General features: G+C 43.3%; 1 pseudogene; it reads right to left on the bottom strand.

Moving 5' to 3' along the window:
* Window positions 1-225: 225 nt before the first annotated feature.
* LOC115464582 lies at window positions 226-17,323 on the bottom strand (annotated as a pseudogene).
* Between the last annotated feature and the right edge of the window lie 1,266 nt (window positions 17,324-18,589).

Genomic DNA, 18,589 nt, shown 5'->3' with positions numbered 1-18,589 from the left:
TAGTAATATTTAAAATATGCAAATAATCCATTTAAGGCTGAGGATTGCATTTGAACGATAAGGAGCAGTACCACTGACAGTACTAGTTGCAGGCCTCCCTCTCTAACAATCCCTCTTCCACTTTTTTCTCTGCCTCTATCCTGTTTGTAAATCGATCTTCCTTTCTGTTTAGTTTCTCCATTTTGTAAATGTTCTTTTCTATACCGTTTCGCCCTAAGAAAGGTGCTAAATCAAAAAATGAATATCAGAAATAAAGACAGAGTGACAATTTATCCATTTATATTTAGGCAGTAGCATGTCCTTTAAATATTTCCTCCAGTAGTTTTTTGTTAGGTAGTTCCTGCTGTTCTTATTGGGTTCTAGCAGAATAATGTAGCATTTGGGGATAAAGATACAGCCCAGGAGTCCAGCACTGGAGGCCAAGTAGCAAATATATCCCTGCCACCATGTACTTGCCCTTGGTGCTCAGGTACGTTGGGATGAAGGAGATCCAGACGCTGCAGAACACCAGCATGCTGAAGGTGATGTACTTGGCCCTCATTGAAAGTGTCGGGGAGATTTCTTGCTAGGAAAGCTATGATAAGCTGATGCCAGCCAGAAATCCCAGGTAACCCAGAACACAGTAAAATGCAACTATTGACCCTTCATTACATTCAATTAGTATTGCTCCAATTTCTGATCTCATATTAAGATATGGGAATGGGGGAGCAGTGAACAACCAGGCGAGACACAGAACAGTTTGAATAAGGAACAGAAAAGGACTACAAAAATTGGAAGATCCTGGAACCCATCCATTTCCGGAGCTTGCTTCCAGGCTTGTGGGCATGAAAGGCCAAGACCACAGTGGTGGTTTTTGCCAATATAGAGGAGAGACGATGGAGAAAACTGATCCCAAAGGCAGGTGTCGGAGAAACACAGGTCACTTTGTCAGGGTGGCCAATGAATACCAAGGAACAGAGGAAGCAGAGCATGAGGGAGATAAGGAGAATGTAACTGAGGTCCCGGTTGTTGGCTCTCACGAAGGGAGTGTCTCGTAATTATAAAGATCCTAGGATGACAAGCAGTGATCAGAAAGAAGAAGTGCTGATGGAAGTCGACACTATCCCCAAAGGTTCTTCATAGGACAGGAAGGTTATCACTTTTGGGATGCAGGGCAGCTCTTTTGTGATGGGCCATTTGTCTTCTGGGCACTTCCAACAGTGTCACCATCTACGAATGAAGATATTGTCTAAGTATCTCATAAAGAGCATTGGTTCATGACACTGAAAATAGTTCTCTTATATTATGGACAATTTTACATTGTAGCAACAGACTATAGAAGAATGGATAGGGGTCAATATTTTATGTCCCTTGGAAAGTGTGGTTCTGCCTGAACGCCTTAGGAGAGAATATTCAATGGCATTTAACAGGGAGTGGTGCTGATTATTCCTTATGGCAGATACACACGCTGGCCAGGGAGAACTGGGCTGATCAGGAGAACTACTCTGGGCCATCTCCGCATCTGGATTTCCACCGTCCATCTTAGTATCTCTTCCCGTTCCCTTTTCCTTCTTACCCTGTTCCTTCCCCCTATCCATGTAATTGTAATTGATTAATCCTGTACATTGTAAGCCACTTTGAGTCTGCTTTATGTGGAAAAAAGTGGGGTATAATGGTTCATAAATAAATAAATAAATTTAGGTAATCGCGAAGTTTAGTAAATATTCCCTGATGTACTTAAAAAAAAAAAAGACAAGGCAAATCGGTGACAGGGTGGTTTGCACCTTAGAATTTTACCACCTGTCCAATGGGATTATAAGGATAATGAAAAACAATGGCACTTAGTACAAACAAACGAAGCTTTTTCAATAAGGATATTTTAGTGTCATCAGATTATAACAACATGCAACATATGAGAAAATTATTCCCCTTGGTATATTGTTCAGTCTATCCAGTCAGTCTCAAAACTACATCCATCATGCACCCTGTTAACAGAAACCATACATGTTAAGACATTTTTCTAATTGCCAGTCTAGTTGTGTTGTATATGCTTGTATCTGTCCCTGCAACCTTATGTATATAGGCAAAACCAAAAGAACACTCAATAAAAGAATAATAGAACACAAAAGTGGCTACAAGAGAAGCATCATAGAGAAACCCCTGGTGGAACACTCCTTAGAACACACTCAAAAATTCAAGGAATACAGTTTTTGTTATCTGTAGTAGAGAGATGTGGTAGCCATGTTAGTCCACTTCTAAAGCCAGTCAATAGAAATAGAATAAATAAAACATAGAAAAGAAAATAAGATGTACCTTTTTTATTGGACTAACTTAATACAGTTTTTGATTAGCTTTCCTGCGTGCCGCCCAGAATTTAAAAGTTCTTACCTCAGGGTCCGGCGGCGGCAGCAGTGAAAGGCGAGCAGGCACGGCGCTTCAACCTGCCTTCCCTTCTCTCTCAGCTCTGCCTCTGGTCCCGCCCTCATTTCTGTTTCCGCAAGGGCGGGACAGGAGGCAGAGCTGAGAGAGAAGGGAAGGCAGGCTGAAGCACCTAGCCTGCTCGCCTTTCACTCCTGCCGCTGGAGAGGGGGGTTTGGAACTCGGAGGAGAGGGAGAGAGGGCGGGGGCCTGGAACTCGGAGGAGAGGGAGGGGGGCCTAGAACTCGGATGAGAGGGAGAGAGGGGGGAGGGAGGGGGCCTGGCTGGAACTCGGAGGAGAGGGGGCCAGGAACTTGGGGGAAGGGGAGTGAGAGGGGGAGGGAGGGGAGCCTGGAACTCAGAGAGGGGGGCATGGAACTTGGAGGAGAGAGAGGGAGGGAGGCCTGGAACACAGAGGAGAGGAGGGCCTGGAACTAAGAGGACAGGGAGGGGGTCCTAGAACTCGGATGAAAAGGGGGAGAGGGAGTAGGCCAGGCTGGAACTTCAGAGGAGAGGGGCCAGGAACTCGGAGGGAGGGGGAGGGAGGGGGGGCCTAGAACTCGGAGGATAGGGGGGCTGGAACTCGGAGAGGGAGGGGGCCTGGAACTCAGAGGAGCGGGAGGAGGGTCAGAGTGGGGAGGAGAGGGAGAGGGAGAGGATGGGGAGGAGAGGGGGCCTGGACTCAGAGGAGAGGGAGGGAGGGCAGGAGCCTGAAACTCAGAGGAGGAGAGAGGGGGCCTGGAATTCCGGAGGAGACAGAGGGGGCCTGGAACTTGGAGAGAGAGATGGAGGGAGGGAGGGAGGGAGGAGATGGGGGCCTGGAACTCAGAGGAGAGGGAGGGGGGCCTTGAACTCAGATGAGAGGGGGGGAGGCGGGGGCCAAGCTGGACTCAGAGGGATACCTTGCTAGCGCCCATTTCATTTGTGTGAGAACAGGCCTTTTTACTAGTCGCAGATAAGATTAAAAGTGTTTTCCTTTTGCCTAAGCTAGATGCCTTCCATTTTTACTAGTATGCTTTTATATTATTCTTCCAGGTCATCTTGGATGATCAGTTGTGCTATCCGCTAAGCCTTTTTTGTCCCTGGTTAGGTATGTTTGCTCTGAATTTTAATATTTGCTCACGAGCCCCGTGTTTAGCCTTTGTCCTGTTTTTGATTGTATATGGTATTGATGTTCTTTTTATATATGTTTTATGTATTCTTAAAGTTGGCTTATAGTCGATTTTTATGTAAATGCTGTTTTATTATTTTGATATACCTTTTATCTCTTTGCTAGCTATTTTATGTCACTACCACTGATGCAGCCTCATTGGCAAAACGTGGCCACGTCGGGTCTGTACGAATAAAGAGCCTGTTGGGACTTTCATTGTCTGCTTTCTGTTTATCTCTTCTGTTGTTGCAAGACACTCAGCACCTCTTTGCTATTCCATCTGTTTTGGGATCTTGTCAGGTACTGGTGACCTGGATTGGCCACTGTTGGAAACAGGATGCTGCGTTTGTGGACCCTCGATCTGTCCCAGTATGGCAAAACTTATGTACATTTTTCACTGAATCACTGATTAGATACAACTAAGCAGATATCATTATATCTATGGATTTTTATTAAACATTTGGTGTTTTTACCTCTACTGTCCTCGTCCTCTTTTTGGAAGCCCGTGGTCTATACCCTACTCTCATAGTACTGTTTGATATTTTACGTAGAGTGTTTAACTCCTCTTTCTGTTGTTTTGGTTTTGCCCATCATATCACCCACCATTTTGTTGGAGACCTCTCCCTCTGCACATGGAATACAGTCATAGCAGCAGGCAGGCTGTCCTTCCCTGATTAATTTCCTGTAACCAGGACGGCAACTCGGGCTGCATCTGGATTGTGGAGGTGTCTGAAGAAATGAGAAAACAACTTATATAACTTTAATTGACACTCGGATGTTATGTATAAAAGCAGCATTCCTTTACTGCAACAACAAAAAAGTGAGGTGGACTCAAGGAGGATGTCAATAAGTCTTTAATTCTAAAAAGCATAAAAATGACCCAACACGGCTATGCTTCGGTACAAAGGCCTGCGCTCAGGGTCAAGTGGATCTCTAGTGTTGTGGCGAAAAAACTTAACTTAAAAGTAAAGTCAAGATCCTGGCTGTTGCTGGTCAGACGGTGTTTGCATTCACAGTGTTTTCTTCCTACCGAGGTTCACACAGAGGTTCAACAGCCAGGATCTTGATTTTATCTTAACCAGCTAAGTGAATATTTATCACTGGCCAGTTAAGTTAATAGCGGGTAAAGATAGGACTGCTATTTATGTGATCATATTTGCCCGCTAAACTTAGCTGGTCAGCTCTGAACAGTGCTGGTTATTTTGCGATATAGCCAGTTAACTCTTTGGCGTACATTCATTTATTTATTAGGAGTTATTTACCATCATGTTGGAGAAATTCACCCAAGGCGGTCTAACTTTTACTATTCTGTTACTACACATGTCTCTTCAACAGGGCGTATTTTACAGGAGAACATCTATGGGGTGGAGTCTGGACAGAGCATGGGCAGGGCAACACACTCATATCGTATAGTTTCTGAATCTAGGTAAAAGTATTTACCTGTGGTTTCTCTAAGTTTCATCATATTTTAGTGGAACTGGATTCTCACCTCAGTGAAGTCACTCTCCCACACAATGGCCTTCTCATCAATGGTAAAATCCTGTCCCAGAGGAGCATATGGGTTATAACTTCCAACAATTTCATTCCTCTGTATCCCATTGGGTAGATAGACAATGTTGATGATATCATATCCAATGGTGAGGTCTCCATTCTCATCAAAAGAAATCTCTTCACCAAGACCATTCTTAAAGTGAACACTCTTTAGGTAATGATGAAGCTAAAGGATTGATGACAAATGAATAAATCAAATGAAACACAGGTAAATAGAATTAATCTGGATTAGTACTCTAACAATAGTGATGAGTCTGTGTCTGTAACTTCATCTTCATTCAGAAAGAATTGTCAATGACTGATAATGAGCACTAGCAAACTAAGCCCCTGCAGTTAGAGCAGTAGTTGGTAGCTCACGGTCAATAGTCAACAGGGGAAAAATCATTATGGCTTTCTATGGTTGAAAGGGATACTAAGCAGGCATACGATGCCTCAGTGTGGAGTGTTCAGCACTCTCTATACACACTGGATTTCTTCTTAAAGGATAAATCTAATGGCCGTTGCCATGTCTTTCCACTATTTCCTCCTACAAGATCACTCGGAGGGTGAGGGCAAACCTGCTCCTCTCAGCATGTCCAGAGGCAGAAACTAACAAGTAGCTTCAAGTACTGAGGTGCCCATGACCAGAGGCAAACGTGGGTGCAAAAAGCCATTAGCACCAGATTAGTGCCTGTGTTTGCTTCCACCGAGGATCAGACCCGGTAAGTGCATGAAACAACGAACACACTGGCTCTAAACGCTAATGGCATGCAAATGCATGCTAAACAGGGCCATTAACATTCCTCCTCAATGGTCAGTGGGCAGCGCACCAAACAAGGGTGCTGCTCCCACGCAAATCCTATGCTAGCTCGGAGCTGGCGTTAGGGTTTGATAGGGCATTGGGGAGGAATGCATGCTTTCAGGCCCCCCACTCCCCACAAACACAATGCCCTGGAGGTTGGATGGACCTTCAGACCCCCACTCTCCCAAACACAAGGGACTGGAGGTCTGGTGGTCCTCTAGACCCCCTATCCCCCACACACAAAAGTCCCCCCAACAGTAAAAAAAAACTTGATGGTCCAGAGGGACCCTTGCCAGGCCAGGCCAGGCCTGGCCCAGCCTTCACCCCTGAAAGCTAGCCCTGGTGGCCTAGGATTCCCCCAAGTTCCCAAGTACCTTAACAAAAGTGAGTCCAGCCTTGAACAGGAGGAGGGACTAACTCCCCCCCCACCTACTGCAAACACTACCTCAAATGGCAGCTCTCTGCCCTTCCTGGTGCATTCTGGGATGCGCTGGCTGGGGCCTAACTTCCATATAAGGGAGAGAGTCCAGGCCCATGTGTTTGAGGTGGCTGTGGTATCTGGAGGTCCACTGGATGTCCAGGCCCTTGTGCTGGGGGGGGGGGGGGGGGTTGAAGGTTCACCGGACCACCAGGGCTTTAGATTGACAGGTCCAGGCATTTTTTTACAGCACATGTCCAGGCACAATCCTCCCACTGAAGTACCCCTATGATCAACGCCAATATGTTATTAGCGTTGATCATAAGGGCGTCCTTTCTCTGCGCTATTCTGGAGGGAATTTTAAGGCACTGCTTGGAACAGCACAGGAATACTGATCACTGGCACCTGAGTGCAGCACAGGTGCTTACAAAGGTTAATCACCGAGGACCACCGAAATACAGGGATAGGGTCCGTTTTACACACATAAAATGTACAGACATGAAATCTATTACCATATATAGAGCAAAGGCTGTCCCATGCAATGGGACCAACACACCTGTCAAAGTCAGTTCCCCTTGTGGTATCAATGGTCACATTTACTTGTGAGAAATACCCACATAATTTACAATATTTTCTAACTCTTCTTACTCTCTTACCTATCTATATGCTCCTTTTTTGCTTACACCCTACACTGTCTGTTAAAATGTTTTATTGTGTATTGTGTTGACATTGTAAGTAGTAACTATGCCATACTTTGTATTGTTGTTTGAATATTTTTACTCATGTTTGATCTATTCTTACTGTACACTGCCAATTCTTTCAAAAAGGTGGTAAATAAATCCTAAAAAATAAATAAGTAAATAAGTGAGCTCTACCCAGTCGCTGATAATGTGTTTGCCCACCTGCTAAATGCTGCCAAAGATATGCGGATAATTATAGACCAGTGCTTATGCAGAATATTGGTAATAACAAGTATTTGTGCCAATATTTTAATCATTTCTGCACCAATCTGATCCGTAAGTGTCGTGTCAGCTCCTCCTCTATTGAATTTACTCAGGTGTCTTCTCCTCCTCTCACGAAGGATTCCCTTCCACTCTGTGCTAGTATATTTCACTCCTTTAACTTTGATCTTACCTTCCACGGCAAATAATCCAAAAATCTCCTTTCTCCACTCCACATGGTATCATTTCCAATACCAGACGTGACCATGTCATGCAGTGCATGTGCCAGGGCGTACACAGCATTGTACACACTGTAGCTGCTCCCCAAGAACTTGGTGCCACAATGTTGTGGAAACATCGAAGTTTCATTCGTATTGCAAGATCTTCTGATGCTTTTTTGGCACTGACTGTCACACAAGCCCCTCCACCATGACCAAGTATAATAATCACTTGGAAACAGGGTATAATTCACTTCATGCACAAATTTTGAAAAGTTTGGAATATTTTTCTTTGCAACTGTGAATGCCAAGGTGTTGTTCTTCACACTCCTGCTCAATGGATAACTTGAGGCAAAGTCCTGCTCAAGTGTAGTGATCCAGACCTTTTTGGTTAAAGTTCCATTCACATATAGATTCCAGGCATAATCCTTACTACAATAGAGAATAATCACACTAGTTGATGACTCATTGGAGAAATCAATTGGCCTGAACTTGTCACGATTGAAGATTTCTACGAACGCAATACAGCCTCCATTCTGCTCAATCCCTTCTTTCAGGATATGGACAGCCCTAAGGCTCTTGTCTTCATAACATGCAATGACACCAACCCAACTCCAGCCAAAATGTTTCAGTAACTTGACTATCCCAGTGCCGAGGTGCAGCTCATTGGGGACAGTCCGATAAAAATAAGGAAACTTAACAGCGTTGCTCATCAGAAGACTCTGTGAGGTGAAACTGATCTGTTGAGATAAGGATTATTTCGGTCATTGTGCCATAGCTCTTAAAATCTCCCTGTGAGGGCTAAGGGAGGGGAAACACTACAGCCTAGTGGGCTGGAAAATAAGAGAGAGAAGCAGACTTAGGTATAGGCGCACCAGCAAAAATCTTTATTATGGTATATCACTAAGCCAAAATACAAACAATTGTTCTCTCTCTGGAGCAGGTTGTCAGACAGCAATGCCAGACGCAGAGACTGGTTAACAAAGAGGGGCATAATTGAATGGCGCTGGCGAAATAGATTGCCGGTGATCTATTTTGGAGGCACCGCAAACAGCTGGCTAAACCGTATTATCGAAAAAGATGGCTGGCCATCTTTTCTTTCGATAATACGGTTTGGCCTGGCCAAATGCCAGAGTTCGCTGGGTTTGAGATGGCTGGTTTTGTTTTTCAGCAATAATGGAAACAAAAAGCAGCCATCTCAACCCCGGCTAAATCCAAGGCATTTGCTCCTGAGAGGAGCCAGCATATGTAGTGCACTGGTCCCCCTAACATGCCAGGACACCAACCGAGCACCCTAGGGATCACTTTTAAAAAATTTTTAAAAATATACAAATACCTCCCAGGTGCATAGCTCCCTTACCTTGGGTGCTGAGCCCCCCAAATCCCCCCCAAAACCCACTCCCCACAACTCTATACCATTACCATAGCCCTTATGGGTGAAGGGGGGCACCTACATGTGGGTAGAGTTGGTTTGGGGGGGTTTGGAGGGCTCAACACTTACCACCACAAGTGCAACAGGTGGGGGAGGGGCCTGGGTCTGCCTGCCTGAAGTCCACTGCAACCCACAAAAACTGTTCCAGGGACCTGCATACTGCTGTCAGGGAGCTGGGTATGACATTTGAGGCTGGCATACAGGCTGGCAAAAAAGGTTTTTATTTTTATTTTTTTAGTGTGTGTGTGTGTGTGGGGGGGGGGGGGGGGGTTGGTGACCACTGGGGGAGTACGGGGAGGTCATCCCCCATTCCCTCTGGTGGTCATCTGGTCAGTTGGGGCACCTTTTTGAGGCTTGGTCATGAAAATAAAAGGACCAAGTAAAAGCGGCGAAATACTGATTAACGCCGCTTTTATTTTTCCACTATCTGCGAAAGCCGCCCATCTGGTAGCCACACCACATACATGCCTGCCCATGTCCCACCTTCACTACGCTGCCGACATGCCCCCTCGAACGTTCGCCGGCTGAACCGTAACATCAAACCCGGCGAAATCCAAGGCATTTGGTCATGGGAGGAGCCAGTATTTGTAGTGCACTGGTCCCCCTGACATGCCAGGACACCAACCGGGCACCCTAGGGGGCACTTTTAAACATTTTTTTAAATATACAAATACCTCCCAGGTGCTTCGCATCTCCCAAATCATATGATTTCTCCCAAACTAGAAATCAGAAACTAGCCTGTGTCATATATGGATTTTTCTGTATTATACCAATCTCTCCTGATGTGTGTTCACGTGAACACTCCATGGCCATTGGCTAATTAGCTACCAGTAGTGCATGCAAACTAAAACAATACCCTTGTGTCCTCTCTCTGTCTCTCGCCCCACAAATGAGGCTCACTTTGTCCTCAGTCTGTCAGCAACTCCCAAGGTTACATCCACCTTATATGAAAGACATTACACAGCTTTAGCCAAATGTGCATCTGTGAAGTGTCTATTCTCAGCTCCTGAGAAAAGCACTGTATGTTACAAAGATTCCAACTTGTTAGGCCAACTTGTGAGAACCAAACTGAGGCCTTAGTAGTAGGCCTAGCATAGGAAGGAATATACATTTCCCTCTTGAAAGGCTGAATAGCGAGGAGCATGAAGCCTTTCACACACTCGGAGCTCACACAGTGGTGGTGGACAGAGGACTGGGTTCTTCAGAGCCAGTACTGGAAGTGTCTCAGAGAGAAAAGGTCACAAGGGATGTTTGTGCTAAAAAAAACTAATGATTAAAACAAAAATAGAATTTTAAAGGACAAAAATGGGGTGCAGGAGAGAATGATATGTCTAAGGAGAAGCATAACGCAATGGTATGGTAACATGAGTAAAGGTGGGTACATGAACAATTAAAACTATGGTGGCAGGCTCGATGGACCCTTGGTCTGTCCCAGCATGGCAATGCTTATGTACTTATGTACATTGAACTTGAGTCTATTTCGGGCTAATGTGGGATATAAGTGTCATGAATAAATAATTAGATAAATAAAGAAATCTGGCCTACGCCCTAGTTTATAACATTCCATAGAGTGCAATGCACAAGGTGGTGTGGTCATGGCAGGTGTATGGGTGTGTCAGTAGAATTTCCAGAAATTAGGCGCAATGTTAATAGATATACTTGGATTTCCGTGCTCAGCTGCCATCAGTTAGGCAGTGGGATGTTCATCAGGTTTCAGAAAACATAAATCCTTGTGACAAAGTTGGAAGCAGGAATCCGCTCTAGTTTAGCAAAGCTCTTTCCAGCACCTAACTTTGGACGCCATTTACTGAATTCCACTTAGTTGCATAATGATGTAAGCCCCTCCTCTTTTTTAGAGGTACCCAGGCAATTGCCTAGATAGAGTCCAGAAGGTGGGAGAAGGGGCACATAAAGAATTTATTTGATGGGACCAGGACTAGGGTCAACCTTAAGGCTGGAGGGCCGGGCACGCGAGGCATCAGACTTCCATTCCAGACCACCTGATAAAGTAAATTAGCATTAAACCCTTTACTGCACTGTTAATTGATGAAGCAGAGGAATATTGAAAACAAAAAAAGCAAAACAAAGTCCATTCAAACACCAACTTATTTATAGCAGATATCCATTTCTCATGCTTCACACCTCTTAAATGTTAAGGCTACTCAGGGTAGGTTGATGATATTCAGATAGTGAATAGCACAGTTCAGTAAGGTGTCACATTTGAACAAGCTGATGGTCCCACACAGTAAACAGTCACCTTTGCTGCTGTAGCATAGTACAGCAAAATGTTTTGTTTTTATTTCTCAAACTTTCCTCCACTCTGCCATACATATAGTGTCCCTTAAAAGTGGATTATGGGCTGCCTGGATGAGAAAGTTGAGTGTCCCGAGAATCTCCTTGTTCCTTTCCAAATGAAACTATATGGGGTAAGAAGGGTTTCCACACCTTCTCACTATAGCAAGCCAGTACTGGGTTTCAGATATGTCACTTGCCCCAGTCTCTGAATCGTTACTCTTGCAAATGCCACTACTGTCTAACCAGTTGGGTATAGATGGGCTGATTCTCTCTCTCATTCTGCTAGACCCTCTTAAATCACTGTAATACTGGAAATTCAAACACGTGGAATGGCATTTTAGAAAGGTTGTCGAATTTGAAATACAAACATCCAGGTCGGTATGTCACCTGCCAAAGTATAGCCTGTTCTAAAATAGATGGAAAATATGTAAAAAGAAGGGGAAGACCAATCAAACTCCAACACAAGGACAAACGTTTAATAGAATCAAAACAATGGACTCTCAGCACAAAGGCACCTGCCACAGGAGTCAAAAAAATTCTATCAACTTGATAGCACAAAATGACCATAAGTTGTTCTAAATGGAGAATGCAATTCCAAAGCAGAATAGCAAATATCGTACCATCCACAAGTGATAAGTTGAGAGAAATACAAATGGTAAAATGAAGTTGCCAAAACACAGGACAGCGTCGAGTCCATTGTTTTGATTCTATTAAATATTTGCCCTTGTGTTGGAAATTGATTGGTCTCCCCCTTCTTTTGACATATTTTTATTTGTTTGGTGTGTTTGGGGGTTTTGCTTCTTTCTTTATTCTAATATACATGGAGAAGTGGATGTCCACATAGACATCCATGTACCAGGACAAGAAACTTTATGTCAGCCATTATAGTTCCATGAGCATTCATATTTCTAGAAGCTGTCACACAGCCCAGTACACATTGCTAGTTTTGCTTTTGGGGAGGGAGGCAGCAGCCATTGAGGGATTGAGGGGTGACCTCCCTTAATACCTCTAATGGACCACTGTTCTAATACCTAGATGATCAGGCAGGAGGTCTAAATATCGACATTCACTTTTTTGGACATAGATGGACATTTTTCTTCTGAAATGGTGTCAACAAGAACGTTTAGATACATAAAAGAATGGGGCAATATATGGAAAATCAAAAAGCTATACTGTAACGATGGGCTGCATCTTACCATGGTAGAAAGAGAATCCTTGGTGAGAAATTCAGGCATTATGTTTCAAGACATTTAAACTAGAGGGTGTGGATGGTGTATGGAAGCAGGTCAGTCCCAGCTAAAGCAGAAAGAGAAGCTGGAACCTTTATCCATACATGTGTGATCCACAGATCTCCAGCAAAAATAATGACATATAACTGATATCTGAATAACACAAACACATCGCATACATGTTCTCAATAGGAGAATTCTCAAAAGACAAAGATGACATCGTACTAACCCCTATTCAGAAAAATACAAGTAAAATCAACGACATCACAAACTAAAGACCAGTGGCCTCAATTCCACTACTGGCCAAAACGATAGAGGGTCTTCCAGCACAGTAACTAATGGAATACATGACACAATTCTCACTTCTTCATAATTCTCAATCAGGTTTTAGATCACAACACAGCACCGAGACAGTCATAACCACACTGATAATGAAGGTCAGAAGTTTAATACGCCAAGGTCACAATATACTACTACTACAATTCGATATGTCAAGTGCGTTTGACCTAGTAGATCACACAACACTAATGGCCCTGCTCAAGAACAAGGGAATTGGTAGTGCAGTGGCAACATGGTTCAATGGTTTCCTTAAGTCCAGATCCTACATCGAAAAGATGTCTAACCAGACATCAGCCACCTGGATCCCAGAATATGGGGTACCACAGGGCTCCCACCTATCACCAATACTGTTCAACTTAATAATGGCACCACTTGGCAAAAACCTCAAACAAATGGGTCTCAACCCATTCATATACGCAGATATGGGGAAGATAAATACATATGTGCTACTTTTTGTGTATACCTGACCTTGATTTGTATCTGCCATTTTCAGGTCACAGACCGTAGAAGTCTGCCCAGCACTAGCTCCGCCTCCCAACCACTAGCCCCGCCTCCCACCACCGGCTCTGCCACCCAATCTCCGCTAAACTTCTGAGGATCCATTCCTTCTGAACAGGATTCCTTTATGTTTATCCCACGCATTTTTGAATTCTGTTACCGTTTTCATCTCCATCACCTTTTGTGGGAGGGCATTCCAAGTATCCACCACTCTCTCTCCGTGAAAAAATACTTCCCGACATTTTTCTTAAGTCTGCCCTCCTTCAATCTCATTTCATGTCCTCAGTTCTACCGCCTTCCCATCTACGGAAAAGGTTCATTTGCGGATTAATACCTTTCAAATATTTGAACGTCTGTATCATATCACCCCTGTTTCACCTTTCCTCCAGGGTATACATGTTCAGGTCAGCAAGTCTCTTCTCATACGTCTTGTAACACAAATCCCATACCATTCTTGTAGCTTTTCTTTGCACCACTTCAATTCTTTTTACATCCTTAGCAATATACGGCCTCCAAAACTGAACACAATACTCCAGGTGGGCCTCACCAACGACTTAGACAGGGGCATTAAAACCTTTTTTCTTCTGTAAATGTAAATTATAAGCCACTTTTTAACCGAAACCTGTTTGTAGATAACAGTGAGGTACAAGAATGCATATCTAAATTATACAATACTACATATTCCATCCGTTCTGGCATACATCTAGCTGAGGATATTCATACCAGTTATAGGGCAGGTATAAGTGGTCATGCCTAAATATACCTCTATTCTCTGCCACTTACACTGGTATTTTGTAAACAAAATTAGGCACCTATCCTTCTATTTTGAATAGGCTTAACACAGGCCCTATTACAGATTTCTCCTCATAGTCACCTGTGTGTCTTCGTAGTAAAGCCACCAGAGAGGAACCTACTTGGACTTCCTGCGTAGGCAAACTGGTCTAAAGGAATTTGTCATTTTTCTGCCCCTTGCATAATAATTTGTGTTTCATAGGTTTGGGTTTTCTAGCAGGTGTTATAGCAAAACTGAGATTCACCCTTACCTGTGGGTAGTGGTATATTCTGAAAATGTTAGATATCTGAATTGATTCCTCCACTAGAAGGTCTTCAACGATCGCAGCCAATGTGCCAGATGTTTTACAGCTGTAATTTGGGATCTTAATTTCCATTCCTGAAAATATTTTCACGCCAGCCATAAGTGCTAGGCTGGGATTGGTGTAAGACTCCTGTACAATGAACCCCAGCGTAAGGTTGGGTAAGAGCTCGGAGCTGTTGTTGATCTCCTCAATGGTATAAAGAAAAGCCAGAAAACTGTAGTAGTTCTGTGGAGTAAAACTGTAATGACATTAAATGTCAGACAATATGAAATATATTTATAAGAAAAGAAGAACATACTGATTGCTATACTGGGTCAGATCCAAGGGCCACCTACCAGCTTATAATCGAACGAGAATAACGCCCAAGTTCCGACCTAAATCGGGAGATGGGCGTTCTTCTCACAAAAACAAATAAAGCGGCATAATCGAAAGCCGAACTTTGGACGCTTTCAACTGCACTCCGTCGCGGATGCGGACAAAGTTGACGGGGGAGTGTCGGAGGCGTGGTGAAGGCGGAACTGGGGCGTGGTTATCACCCGAACAGAGATGGGCGCCCTTCGCCGATAATGGATGCGTTTGTAGCTAGAATTTAGGGCACTTTTCCTGGACCCTGTTTTTTGACGAATAAGGCCCCAAAAAGTGCCCTAAATGACCAGATGACCCCCAGAGGGAGTCGGGGATGACCTCCCCTGACTCCCCCAGTGGTCACTAACCCCCTCCCACCACAACAAATGATGTTTCACAACTTTTTACTTTCACCCTCAAATGTCATATCCTCCTCCCAAGCAGCAGTATGCAGGTCCCTGGAGCAGTTGTTAGGGGGTGCAGTGGACGTCAGGCAGGTGGACCCAGGCCCATCCCCCCCCCGTACCTGTTACAATTGTGCTGCTTAATGCTACTAGTCGTCCAACCCCCCCAAACCCACTGTACCCACATGTAGGTGCCCCCCTTCACCTCTTAGGGCTATAGTAATGGTGTAGACTTGTGGGCAGTGGGTTTTGAGGGGGATTTGGGGGGCTCAACACCCAAGGGAAGGGTGATATGCACCTGGGAGCTCTTTTACCTTTTTTTTTGTTTTGTAAAAGTGTCCCCTAGGGTGCCCGGTTGGTGTCCTGGCATGTGAGGGGGACCAGTGCACTATGAATCCTGGCCCCTCCCACGAACAAATGCCTTGCATTTATTCGTTTTTGAGCTGGGCGATTTCATTTTCCATTATCGGTGAAAAGCAAAAACGCCCAGCTCACACCTTGGCGAATAAAACATGGGCGTCTATTTTTTTTTAAAAAATACGGTACACTCCGCCCCTTCACGGACCCGTTCTCGGAGATTAACGCCCATGGAGATAGGCGTTTCTGGTCGATTATGCCCCTCCTAATCTAGTATCCTGCTTCCAACAGTGGCCAAACCATGTCACAAGTACCTGGTAGAATCCACAAGATACGAGGCTACTGATTATTTTTAAACCCCACTATGCTAACTGCTTTTATCACATACTTCGGCAATGAGTTCCAGAGCTTAATTTGCATTGAGTGAAAAAATATGTTCTCCTATTTGTTTTAACATCATGGTGTGTCCTCTAGTCTTTGTAGTTCTTGAAAGAATGCCTTCACTCCTTCCACTCCACTATCATATCCCCCATCAGCTGTCTATTCTCCAAGCTGAAGAGCTCTAAACTCTTTATCCTTTCCTCATATAAGAGCAGTTCCATTCCCTTCTTTAATTCTTCTATATATATTTTTTTTGAGATGCGGTGACCAGAATTGCATAGAACACTCAACGTGTGGTCACATCATGGAGCTATCCAGAGGTATTATAATATTTTCTATTTAATTATCTATTTCTTTCTTAATAATTCCTGTTTGCTATTTTTGGCCACCACAACACACTGAACAGAAGATTTCAATGTGTGGCCTACAAAGAGGTGTATTTTCAAAGCACTTAGACTAACACAGTTAAATAGGGGTGCACGGAACTTTGTAAGTCTAAGTGCTTTGAAAATGAGCCCCCAAAACACCTAGATCTTTTTCTTGGGTGGTGACTCCTAAAGCGGAACCTAATATCAAGTAATTTGGGCTAATCTTCCTAATGTGCATCATTTTGCACTTGTCCACATTAAATTTCATCTGCCATTTGATGCCCAGTCTTCCAGTCTCATAAGGTCCTCCTGCAATTTCTCACAGTTAGCAACATTGAATGTCTTTGTGTCATCTGCAAATCTGATAAGCTCACTCATCATTCCCATTTCCAGATCATTTATAAATATGTTTAAAAATGCAGATTCTGATGCAGATTCCTGTACCATCCACTATTCATCTTCCTTCATTGAGAGAAATGACTATTTAACCCAACTCTCTGTTTTCTGTCTTTTAACCAGTTCCCAAAGTACAACAGGACATTACTCTAATCCCTTGACTTTTTAACTTTCACCACATCAACTGATTCACCTTTGTCCACATGTTTATTCACACTTTCGAAAATGAAGCAAATTGGTCAGAATATGAAGTTATATTTCACATCCTATAAATAAGATTTTTTAAGAAATCTCTAATTGTACATTTTAAGTCCTCTCCCTACTTTAACCTTCTAAAGTGTATGAAACAAGATTTCAACATTTAAAACTACAAAATATACATCAATAGGTGACATTCAAGGGAAGCTAAGCATTAACATAATATTTAAAAACATAATATGATCTGCTAACATTTTCAATGCTTCCACAATGTTCCTGTTGGTAAGAATGTCAAGTGTGTTTTGGGTGTACTTACAAGGTGTCTCCGTAAGTGAAGCCAGTTGTGAAAGACAAAGGTTCAATTATAATAAAACGTCTCACAGTTATAATTGCCCCAATGATGATGTCTCCATCCTTGTAGTATCCTGGTAAAACTCTCCAGTCGAATACTGATGTAAGTTCTTGCTCAATGGTCTTCCACAGCACATCATAAAGCATCAATACAATTAGAACTGTATAAACAACCATCTTTCAAGAGGTGCAATAATGTTTCCTCTGGTAACGCCTGTCCTTCCTGCCCTTCAGATAGGTCTTGGGCTTGAAGGGTGATGCTCTACGGGGCTTGGTGGTCCCATCCAATTGTATCTTTGAATTACAGATTTTAAAAAAATCCCATATTAAACTGCCCACAAAACAGAGTGAGAAGAGTCAGTGAAATTCTAATGCAGACACAGAGGTGACCTCTATTTTTAGAGGAGATCCAGAGTCTAAAGGGACATGATGTGATGGTTTGTTGGCCCTACTGCTCAAAGGTTAAGCCTTGAGGGATATCTGCTCCTGATTTATGCATTTAATATTAAATATAGGTTATTATTTTATTTAAAAAAATATTACCTGACAGCATCTATGTCTTCATTAACACAGAGACAAATAATAATTTGATTGGAATACTTGGTGGAGTAGATGATAATACCCAAGAATAGTATTTTGTGCATCTGGTCTTTAGAAGATAGAAAATAGTTCAGTGTGGAAAAGCTGTTTGTGTGATCAGAATCTAACAGGTGTTTGACTCCCTGCTGGACAGAACAAGGGTCAGTGTTTATAGAACAGTAACTTGAGTCTTAGGAGTGACTGATCAAGTTTGTTCACGTAACGTGCAAATGCCATTGCACACAGTTGCATCTGCTCAGAAGTTGGTTTAAATATATGCACGTACTCTCTCCGTGCACTTTCATTTTTTTATGAAATACATTTACATTTACTAACTCTGCCCCTGTCCTGCACGAACTCTACCCTGGGAATACCTACATGTGTCATCTATATAAGTGTTTGCTAGAAAACCGAACTTTTCAACATGATTGAGGTTGTGAAACCCAATGGAAATTACCTCTCCCTTGACACAGTTAAAGAATTTACATTAGAACATAAGCGTTGCCCTACTGGGACAGACCAAAGATCCATCAAGCCCAGTATCCTGCTTCCAACAGTGGCCAATGCAGGACACAAGTACTGGACATGATCCTAGAACAGTAAAACAGATTGTATGCTGCTTATCTTAGAAATAAGTGGTAGATAATGGACTTTTGTTTTCAGGAAATTATCCAAATCTTTTTTTAAACCCTGCTAAACTAACTGAGTACTGGAGGTGTTCAAACACTCACAGAGCTGGTTCCTACGGTGCATGTCATCCTGTTAGCATGGATCCATATATCTGTGTATATAGCACACAATTTAATACAACAGTTTCACGTGTGGAAAAACCTTTATAAAATTAAGTGAACCCATAGGAGCCGA

This window comes from Microcaecilia unicolor, chromosome 3 (genome assembly GCF_901765095.1).
Source record: "Microcaecilia unicolor chromosome 3, aMicUni1.1, whole genome shotgun sequence".
NCBI lineage: Eukaryota > Metazoa > Chordata > Amphibia > Gymnophiona > Siphonopidae > Microcaecilia > Microcaecilia unicolor.
This window is presented reverse-complemented; position numbering and strand designations above follow the sequence as displayed.